Source organism: Cherax quadricarinatus, chromosome 76 (assembly GCF_038502225.1).
Source record: "Cherax quadricarinatus isolate ZL_2023a chromosome 76, ASM3850222v1, whole genome shotgun sequence".
In the NCBI taxonomy this organism is placed as follows: Eukaryota; Metazoa; Arthropoda; class Malacostraca; order Decapoda; family Parastacidae; genus Cherax; species Cherax quadricarinatus.
This window is the reverse complement of record NC_091367.1, coordinates 8,329,172-8,338,580: the sequence shown is the minus strand read 5'-3', so window position 1 is coordinate 8,338,580 and position 9,409 is coordinate 8,329,172. Positions and strand designations below refer to the sequence as shown.

At 42.1% G+C, this 9,409-nt stretch overlaps 1 protein-coding gene across 2 annotated transcripts in view; it reads left to right on the top strand.

The window, feature by feature from the left end:
- Positions 1-304: 304 nt before the first annotated feature.
- The window catches only part of LOC128703686 (uncharacterized), a 353,634-nt gene continuing 344,529 nt past the window's right edge, over positions 305-9,409 (top strand). The window contains exon 1 of one of the 2 annotated variants that reach the window (XM_070101247.1): positions 305-461. The gene's annotated coding sequence lies outside the window, so the exon portion shown is untranslated. Of the gene's footprint in view, positions 462-8,397; positions 8,523-9,409 lie in introns of those variants that run through there. The other variant, XM_070101248.1, reaches the window with a different exon arrangement.

Below are 9,409 nucleotides of genomic sequence, written 5' to 3'. Positions count from 1 at the left end.
GTTGTAGCTGTGTATAGAGAGGCAGGAGGAGAGGCACATGCAATCCCAGCCATGCTAGGCTGGACATCAACAGGTGACTGCTCACACCACGAGCTCTCCTGAACGTCACTGCTACGGTAACTAAAGCTCTTGCTAACCTATTACCCATAGTAATAAAAAAAAGACGAGGAAAGACATTAAACGAAAAAGGGATAATATATATGAGAGAGAGGGACAGGACGCACGCGCAGGACATCCTAGTGTACAGGAGCTCTGGCAGCTGGTGTGTAGCGGCGACCCAATGCTTCATGAGGTTACTGCTTGACGCCAGTGTGCATCTTATCTCAGTGACGGACGCACTATAACGGCGTCCACGCCCGTCCCTAGCACGCCCACACCCACGCCCGCCCCTAGCACGCCCACACCCTCGCAAGCACACTACTGCAAGCCCACACGTTATCTATGGACTTGTAGATGAATTGGTAAGATCTTAGCCTCAAATTACAGACTTAAAGTGTTAGAGTATATATATATATATATATATATATATATATATATATATATATATATATATATATATATATATATATATATATATATATATATATATAGCTAAAGAAAGTGTAATGAACACTTGTCAATGCTCAGTAATAACCCACATGGAGACAGAAAATTAATTGGTCTGTATATTTCGACCCCCTCCCTCTCTGCAGGACCCTCTGCTGAAGAGGATTCTTGCAGGGGAGGTCGAAATAAATAGATCAGTTAATTTTCTAAGTTTGTCTCCATGTGGGTTATTATTGAGCGTATATATCATATTTTTTAACACTGACCGTCTCCCACCGAGGCAGGGTGACCCAAAAAAAAGAAACTTTCGCCATCATTCACACTTGCCAGAGGCAAGATAGCAGATAACCCAGACCCCCCTCTTAGAGTGCAGGCATTATACTTTCCACCTCCAGGACTCGAATCCGGCTAACCGGTTTCCCCAACTCCCTTCACAAAATATTACCATACACTCCAACAGCTCGTCGTCCCAAAAACCATTTGTCTCCTCTCACTCCTGCCTAACACGCTTACACATACCTGGTGGATGTTCAAGCCCTTCGCGCTCGAACCCTCTTTTACCCCCTTCCTCCAAACTTTCCTAGGACGACCCCTGCCCAGTCTTCCCTCCACTACAGATTTATACACCCTCCAAGTCATCCTATTTTGCTCCCTACTCTCTGAATAACCACACCACCGAGACATCGATACCATGCCTAACCCTTCTAGGGTAGGGTAGGTACCTGAGCCCGAGCCTTTAGCTCATAAGACTGTCATTCCCATTTGCCCCCTTGGGGCGGGGATGGCAGACCAGAGAGGCCTAGCTTGTGGCTAGGCCTGGGGACAGTTGGTCCCAAAGATGAGGAGGTACTTGTGCCTCCTCCCATGGGAGACTTAGGTCTCAGACACTCCCTAAAGAGGGAGCCAAGGCCGGGCCACCACTTGGAAAAGGCCCGGGCCGGGAGAATACCGGCTAATCTTTAATAATAATAACCACACCACCTCAACAAACCCTCCTCAGCCCTCTGAATAATACTTTTAGTAACTCCCGCACCTCCTCTAATGTCCAAACTACGAATTCTCTGCATAATATTTACACCACACATTGCCCTCAGGCACATCTCCATTACCTACAACCTCCTCCTCCTCTGCAATATTCACAACATTTACCTGCATATTCTTCTTTTAATATACCAGCAGTCATTGTGATCCGAAAATGAAGAAATAATTTTTTTTCTTTTTTACATTTAATAGTTTATACAGAAGGGATTACCAGCCCCTTGTTCCAGGCATTTTAGTCGTCTCTTACGATACACATGCCTTACGGAGAAAGGATTCTTCTCTACTTCACCATAGTGTGCGTGTGTGTGTGTGTGTGTACTCACCTAGTTGTACTCACCTAGTTGAGGTTGCGGGGGTCGAGTCCGAGCTCCTGGCCCCGCCTCTTCACTGATCGCTACTAGGTCACTCTCCCTGAGCCGTGAGCTTTATCATACCTCTGCTTAAAGCTATGTATGGATCCTGCCTCCACTACATCGCTTCCCAAACTATTCCACTTACTGACTACTCTGTGGGTGAAGAAATACTTCCTAACATCCCTGTGATTCATCTGTGTCTTCAGCTTCCAACTGTGTCCCCTTGTTACTGTGTCCAATCTCTGGAACATCCTGTCATTGTCCACCTTGTCAATTCCTCTCAGTATTTTGTATGTCGTTATCATGTCCCCCCTATCTCTCCTGTCCTCCAGTGTCGTCAGGTTGATTTCCCTTAACCTCTCCTCGTAGGACATACCTCTTAGCTCTGGGACTAGTCTTGTTGCAAACCTTTGCACTTTCTCTAGTTTCTTCACGTGCTTGGCTAGGTGTGGGTTCCAAACTGGTGCCGCATACTCCAATATGGGCCTAACATACACGGTGTACAGGGTCCTGAATGATTCCTTATTAAGATGTCGGAATGCTGTTCTGAGGTTTGCTAGGCGCCCATATGCTGCAGCAGTTATTTGGTTGATGTGCGCTTCAGGAGATGTGCCTGGTATTATACTCACCCCAAGATCTTTTTCCTTGAGTGAGGTTTGTAGTCTCTGACCCCCTAGACTGTACTCCGTCTGCGGCCTTCTTTGCCCTTCCCCAATCTTCATGACTTTGCACTTGGTGGGATTGAACTCCAGGAGCCAATTGCTGGACCAGGTCTGCAGCCTGTCCAGATCCCTTTGTAGTTCTGCCTGGTCTTCGATCGAGTGTATTCTTCTCATCAACTTCACGTCATCTGCAAACAGGGACACCTCGGAGTCTATTCCTTCCGTCATGTCATGTGTGTGTGTGTGTGTGTGTGTGTGTGTGTGTGTGTGTGTGTGTGTGTGTGTGTGTGTGTGTGTGTGTGTGTGTGTGTGTGTGTACGCGTACAATGCCTGCACTTAAAGGAGGGGTTTGGGATATTGACAATTTAGAGGAACATCTAAACTGTCATATCTGAGCGCCTCTGCAAAGACAGTGATTATGTATGAGTGATTACCTGGAGTTTACCTGATCCACCGTGGGGCCTGGTCTCAGACCGCGGCTCGGTCTGAGACCAGACCTCACGGTGGATGAGGGTCTGATCAACCAGGCTGTTACTACTGGCCGCACGCAAGCTGACGTACGAACATCAGCCTGCTTGGTCAGGTACTGACTTTAGGTGCCTGTGCAGTGCCTTCTTAAAGACAGTCAGGGTCTATTGGTAATCCCCATTATGTAGGCTGGAAGGCAGTTGAACAGTCTTGGGCCCCGGACACTTATTGTGTTGTCTCTCAATGTACTCGCAACATGATGGTGATGGTGGAAGTGTTGAGTGATGATGTAAGTTTATTCTTTCGTTTTGGGTTTTTTCTTTTTGGTTCACCCTGCCTCGGTGGGAAATGGCCGAAGTGTTTATATATATATATATATATATATATATATATATATATATATATATATATATATATATATATATATATATATGTGTGTGTGTGTGTGTGTCGTGCCGAATATGTAAAACTGGTCAATTAGCAAGAACTCATTTAAAATTAAGTCCTTTCTGAAATTTTCTTTTATACATTTAAAGATATATTTTTTTCATTAATGTTAATGTAAAAATTTTTAATTTTGCACCAAAAGAATCTTAGAAAACTTACCTAACCTTATTATAACAAAAGCAATTTATTTTAACCTAACCCAACTAAATATATTTTAGATTTGTTTACAATAATTTAATACTAAACAAACACAGTGAAATAAATTTTTTTCGTTAGGTTCAGAATGATTTTGGCGAAATTATTGCATACACAAATTTTCACTTGTTCTATATGGCAAGATGAGCGTTGCTATTTAAGTCAAGATCGCAAGTTCTGCCTATTCGGCACGACATATATATATATATATATATATATATATATATATATATATATATATATATATATATATATATATATATATATATATATAGGTAGCATAATGAGAAATGTTTAATGGAAACGGAGAGGAAGATATAAATAAAACTATAAGGATTGTGGCTGTATATTTCGGTCTTTAAGTGAAGCCTTTTTCAGGAGGTAGTTGCAGATTTTTAAGTTGTTTGTCAGGGTTTCTCGCTATGATGATAATGATTATTATTATTATTACTATTATTATTTTTATTATTATTATTATTATTATTATTATTATTATTATTAATGTAGTCAGGGCGAAGCCCTAGAACCAAAGGGGTTATATAATACAGTCTGTGGAATGGGAGGTAATTATGCTTTACCCTAGGGAGGGGAGGTAACTAATTTTTTGGATGAAGAGTCCATGACCACCACCAAGCCACCCTACCCCCCCTCTTGAAGCGATCTTATGCTAATTAGTATTTACATAAACTGATTTATATTTACATTAGCGTGTATGGTTCGTAACACGTATTATTATTATTATTATTATTATTATTATTATTATTATTATTATTATTATTATTATTATTATTATAAAAAAGAAGCGCTAAACACGTAGAAAATGTACAGAGAACCTTCACGGCACACATAACTGCGATAATACACCTCAGTTACTGGGAACGCTTGAAGTTCTTCAACCTGTATTCCCTTGAACGCAGGCGGGAGAGATACATTATTATATACACTTGGAAAATCCTAGAGGAATTAGTACCAAAGTTGCACACGAAAATCACTCCCTTTGAAAGCAAAAGACTCGGCAGAAGATACAACATCCCCCTCCCAGTGAAAAGCAGGGGCGCCACTAGCAAGATAAAAGACAAAACAATAAGTGTGAGGGACCCTAGACTGTTCAACTGCCTCCCATCATACATAAGGGAGATTACCAATAGACCCCTGGCTGTCTTCAAGAAGGCGCTGGACAGGCACCTAGTCAGTACCTGACCAGCCGGGCTGTGGTTCATACGTCGGGTAGCGTGCGGCCAACAGTAACAGCTTGGTTCATCAGGCCCTCATCCACCATGAGGCCTGGTCACAAACCGGGCCGCGGTGGTGTTGACGCGCGAAACCCTCTCCAGGTATCCCCGGGTTCACTTGCGGGCGAGGTGGAGGATGTACGGGCAAGTCCCCCCAACACCTGCTGCCTCTGTTACCTAGCAGTAAATAGGTGCCTGGGAGTTTGTCGATTACCGGGGCAGCATCTGGAAAAGAGGGGTCTAAGGACCTAAATTTCAATTATCCACACTGCTAGGTTTTCTTGGGTTGTTAACCCACCGGGGCTAATAATCCTAATAGGTTTATTAGATATGAAGCCTATCGACTACACGAGGGTTATTAAGGCTGCATGTCTCCTGTACACTGTCAGTCAAGGATACTCTAATCCTATTATGGGAACTGAACTAAACTCTTAAGTTTATACATGCTGAAATATACACGCCTCCAGGTGTGTATACACAGCTGCTTTCAGTGTATATACACATCAAGAGAGGTATACGTACTACGCCTCACTGAGTGTCCGTGATTCAATGCAGTGCCGGGTGGTAGTATTGCGCGTGTTTCCTTACACCTGCTGTCCCTGTTCACCTATTAGTAAGTAGGTACCTGGGTATTAGTCGACTGGTGTGGGTGGCATCCTTGGGGACAAGATTGAAGAACCCGAACTAAAAATAAGACAGACAGTCCTCGATGCCGCACTGACTTTCTTGGGTTATCCTGGGTAGCTAACTCTCCTCTGGGTTAAAAATCCAAGAGAACATAGTGTCCTTGTACACGATAGGTCAAAACATGTATAGAATAAATTTCACCCGAATAAACATCCATCATTCAAATCTTCAAAGGTATAAAAAAATTACGATCAAATAAGACTGACTGATGGACAAGGTATATATATATATATATATATATATATATATATATATATATATATATATATATATATATATATATATATATATATATATATATATATATATATATATATATATATATATATATATATATATATATATATATATATATATATATATATATATATATATATATATATATATATATATATATATATATATATATATATATATATATATATATATATATATATATATATATATATATATATATGTATATATATATATATATATATATATATATATATATATATATATATATATATAACAGACGGACACCAGAGAGACTCACATACATATATAAATATTTACAGTCTGGGACTAGGATTGATATTCCGCTGGTGGTATGGCTGGAGCACCGTGTATCTGTTAGAGTTTCCCAAGAAAAATTAGTTTTCTGTTTTATATGCAACTCCCACAGCAGCTATACAACCCTATACAATTTTTTTTTTTTTTTTGGGGGGGGGTATTCTAGGTTACGTAACATAGTTGCATTCCAAAAAAATATGTAAAACTTCACCCAAATAAACTTGCGCCTGTACGCTGTGGCTTAATAACGATCTACACAGAGCGAAACGTTGTTCCAGTGAAAGGTTGTGCAACCTAGGCTCTCCCTGGCGAGAAAGGAAACTTGGTTGGTACATTAACGTTAAAACCTGACCACAGGAACACCAGTGGAAATAAATCAGTGTTTAGCTTTACTGGGTCATCCTAGGTTAAAACTACACAGTTCTATATATGAGTGCTAATATAATCTGTGCGCCTTGAAGACCATTGTAAATCTTTTCTTGCATGTTGTATATGGAGTTCCTAAATCATTAACTTCTCACGTGGGTCATCATGGCTGCATGTCACCTGTGCACCACCAACCCTAATAACGGGTTATAGTAAACTCAGATAGTATATACACCAGGGGTATATATACCACTTCTCTTGGGCGCGCACACACGCAAATCAAGAGATATCCCTCATTAGAATATATACAGAGCGAGAGAAGTATGGACAGAACATCTTGAACTACTGTCCCTGAGGTCTTCACTGGAACTGCAAATGTTGTTGTTGTTGTTGCTGCTGGTGCTGCTGCTGCTGCCGCTGCTGCTGCTGCTGCTGCTGCTGCTGCTGCTGCTGCTGCTGCTTTTTGCTACTGCTGCTGCTGCTGCTTTTGCTACTGCTGCTGTTGCTGCTGCTGCTGCTGCTGCTGCTGCTGCTGCTGCTGCTGCTGCTTTTGCTACTGCTGCTGCTGCTGCTGCTTTTGTTGCTGCTGCTGCTGCTGCTGCTGCTGCTGCCTTTGCTGCTGCTTTTGCTGCTGCTGCTGCCTTTGCTGCTGCTTTTGCTGCTGCTGCTGCTTTTGCTGCTGCTGCTGCTGCTGCTGCTGCTTTTGTTGCTGCTGCTGCTGTTGCTGCTGTTGCTGCTGTTTCTGCTGCTGCTGCTGTTGCTGCTGTTGTTGCTGTTGCTGCTGTTGCTGCTGTTGCTGCTGCTGCTACTGCTACTACTACTACTACTACTACTACTACTACTACTACTACTACTACTATTACTAATAATAATAATAATAATAATAATAATAATAAAAATAGCCTAGTGCTAGGACGGCCATCAGATCAACTCAGCCGGGACTTTCGTTTCTTGTAATAAAGCCTGTCCTGGGGCCTCTGCTGAAGAATATCTGCAGGTTGCCAGGTTATGACTTTATATCAGACACCCTGCTAGACGGCGCATCTCTTGCAGTTACACCTGGTGACAACTTTGGTGCCCCATAGTGCCTGATGCAGGCACTATGGGGCACCAGAGTTGAACACTCTTGTACTCCACTGTCCAAGGGTTATTTTTATTTGCCTTGCTGAAGCAACTCCGCCAGGATTTAGTTTGAAAAGGAGTCCATAGTCTCTGCAAGTTCCATTCCTTAAAACATCTCCGATCTTAGCTTAGTTTTGACAACAACAACAACAACAACAACAATAATAATAATAATAATAATAATAATAATAAAGACCTTGGCTTGGACTCAGACTTTCCTCCTCCTCCTCCTCCTTCTTCTTCTTCCTCTTCTTCAGGGTGCGTGCAGTTTGCTTAGACTTTCCTCCTGACGACTGCTCGACTTGAGATGTGAATTGACTAGTTATGCTGGCTCACTGCATTTGCTTGTGGGAATCAACGTTCTAGTGTTCCTCTTGCCTCTGTCAGTTGGAAACACTGTGTTACTGATGATGTTTATATATTGTCCAGTTTGTTGGTTTAACCCAGACGCTCGCGTCCACATTGTACTTGCAACATGTTCCCTTGTCCGTACCACGGACAGTATTTAAACACTCACACACTCACACTGCACACTAGTACTAGGAACAGTAAGTCCTAACCATAATTTTTAAAGGGGTGGAAGGGTAAGCCAGCGGAAGGCCTCGGTCAGATGACCAAAAGCTCCAGCTGCCGGTCATCATATGACAAAGACCCGCGTCAGGAAACACTTGTCCTGTTTCCTGACAAACCTTACGACAACAAGCCGTCATAGGCCCTAAAAAGCAACAACACTTCAATGCCTCCATGGTGAGGATAAGCGCTACGTTATTTTCCAATATGAGCGACTTAGTTGAGCTACTCTCTGTGCCTAGACTAGTGTGATATCATTAGCAGAGGACGAGGAGTCTGAGGTGAGTGTAACAGCTGATGGTCCATGGAAGGGCGGGCTGGGTTACCATAGCAACATCTCTCTCCTTTAGCTATTTCAAGGTTGGGGGAAATGATGCCTTGAGGCCGGTGAAGGGCTCTCGATCCAAAGAAATTGGAGCTACTCTCCATTTTCTACTATCAAATACGACTGCTTCCCATTCTCCAAGCTTTGTATAACTGCTACGTGTTCAATACTGCATGCTTCATCATTAGAAGTCACATATGTAGTAATATATCGTTACATATGTCGTGAGATGTGTCGTTACGTGTATCATGATATATATCGTTACATGTGCCGTAACATATATCATGTATTGAGTCATAAGGGACTCACTTATGATTCTTAAGTCCCTCACCCCATTCATGTACTCCGTCACCGGTCTTTCTTTTACCTTTCTCAATATTGCTAACTTACACATGCCGGGAATAAATTCATATAACCTGCAGGATTTCTATGTCTTCTCTAGGTTATATGATATTCATTAGTTTAATGTCCTGTGAACGGAGTGAAAAATGACGTTAAATTAATGGCATGTTGACTCATACAAGGAACGTTATTGGTGCCAGCGGTGACCCTGGTAGCGCCTCAGCTTGTCACCTCTGCTCATACTGGTACTGTCTCCTTCGTATACTAACACTATCACCTCCAGCCAACCACCATCTTTACCCCACCACCCCACAACTACGATCACCACAACACCGCTAGCATATACTACCACTACTAACACACACTACTATAAGAATACACCGCCATTACCGTATACCATCACAGTGCCATATTCTATCATATACTACCACATCACTACCACCATCACAACCGGTACACACCACACCACTACCACCATCATAACCGGTACACACCACACCT